The sequence below is a fragment of the Rhineura floridana genome, chromosome 9, assembly GCF_030035675.1.
Source record: "Rhineura floridana isolate rRhiFlo1 chromosome 9, rRhiFlo1.hap2, whole genome shotgun sequence".
NCBI lineage: Eukaryota > Metazoa > Chordata > Lepidosauria > Squamata > Rhineuridae > Rhineura > Rhineura floridana.
The window spans coordinates 83,657,756-83,659,419 of NC_084488.1; the positions used below are offsets into that span (position 1 = coordinate 83,657,756).

The 1,664-nt window shown below is 47.9% G+C and overlaps 1 pseudogene; it reads right to left on the bottom strand.

Annotated features, from left to right (window-relative positions):
* Positions 1–782: 782 nt before the first annotated feature.
* LOC133364623 (5S ribosomal RNA) lies at positions 783–901 on the bottom strand (annotated as a pseudogene).
* Between the last annotated feature and the right edge of the window lie 763 nt (positions 902–1,664).

The following is a 1,664-nucleotide window of genomic DNA, read 5'->3' on the forward strand; positions in this document are numbered from 1 at the left end:
CCTCTGATGGGGCCATGACAGTAGGTAAGGACAGCTAGGTGGCCCCCTTAGGGACCTTTGGAGGTGATTGGCGGTTCCAGGGGCCTGTCTGTCAGGGCCTTACAGCTCGAGGGCAGGATATGGGCTGCTTCTGGGGCCAACTTACCTCATCCACCCGGAGTTTCACAGCCTCGGGGGGTGGTGACAACAGAAGGCCCCCTACTCACCTACAGGGTCGCCCGAGAGCTGTATGGCAAGCTGCTTGCTTATAGACAGTTCCCGCACCTAGGTTTCCCCTCTGCAGGTCACTTTAAAAAGGGGTGTTTTGCTGTAATTTAATAAAGTGGCCCTTGTTCAACGCAAGCTGATGTGTCTGTGTCTTATTTCGCCCCTCAGTTGCAAATGGAAATTATACACTTGGATGGAGCCAAAGGTTCCATGCTTGCATTTCCGCCATAATGTGTCGTGACTTGGGCTAATTAAAAGGGGCAGTGTAGACCAGCCCAAATGGTAATAAACTCCTTTTATATGAAGTATAAAATCTTACTCGTGCTCTTTGGAAGTAGTGATCTTTTCACAAAATAAAATAAAAAGTCAGTAAATCATAAACTGTCAGCATGTTATAGATATGTTACTCTATGTCACTGCCTTTCAATAATATGGGGTGCAACCCTTAAACTCTGTTGTTGTTATATGCCTTCGAGTCTTACGACTTCCGGCGACCCTATGAATCCTTTGGATGTATTCATAGGGTTTTCAAGGTAAGAGGCATTCAGAGATAGTTTAACCATTGCCTTCTTCTAAGCCTACGGCACCTGGTATTCCCAGGCAGTCTCCCATCCAAATACTAACCAGGCCTGACCCTGCTTAGCTTCTGAGATCAGAGGAGATTGGGCTTGTTCAGGATAGTATGGCCATAGACAACCCTTAAACTACTTCTGCTATAATGAGTTATTATATGAATAGAGGCTGTGCTGCAGAAATGGATGTTGAATTGTGCCTGGGTGAAGCAGAGGTAAAACAGATTTTAAGGGGTATTTTGGGGCAGTGAGGGCAGCATATTTTGCTGGCACTATCAAATCATCAATCTGCCGCCCAGTGGAGCTTTTCAGAACTGTCCAGTGACTATTACACGCTGGCCCCAAGGACATGGTAGAACCATCTGAGGCCCGCTGTAATGAATTTGCTAGGCACTTCCAGGATAAAATCTTTAGCATCCACCAGGACTTAGACTCCAGTGGTATAGCAGGTGAATCAAGCGAGGTGTCCAGAGCACAGCCTTGTCCTGATTTCTTCGATGAGTTTCAGTTGGTACAGCTTGAGGACGTTGACAAGGTGCTTAGACAGGTTCATGCAACCACTTCTGTGCTGGATCCTTGCCCTTCTTGGCTAATAAAAGCTAGCAGGGATGGAACAGCCGGCTGGGCCAGGGAAGTGATTAATGTTTCTCTGTGAGAGGGGGTGGCCCCTGGCTGCCTGAAAGAGGCGGTAGTGAGACCACTCCTGAAGAGGCCCTCCCTGGACCCAGAAAATCTTAATAACTATAGGGTGGTAGAAAATGTTCCATTCCTGGGCAAGGTCCTTCAGCTAGTGGTGGCAGGCCAGCTCCAGACACTCTTGGATGAGACCGATTATCTGGATCCATTTCAGTCAGGTTTCAGGCCTGGTGCAGAGTGGTAAGCAGT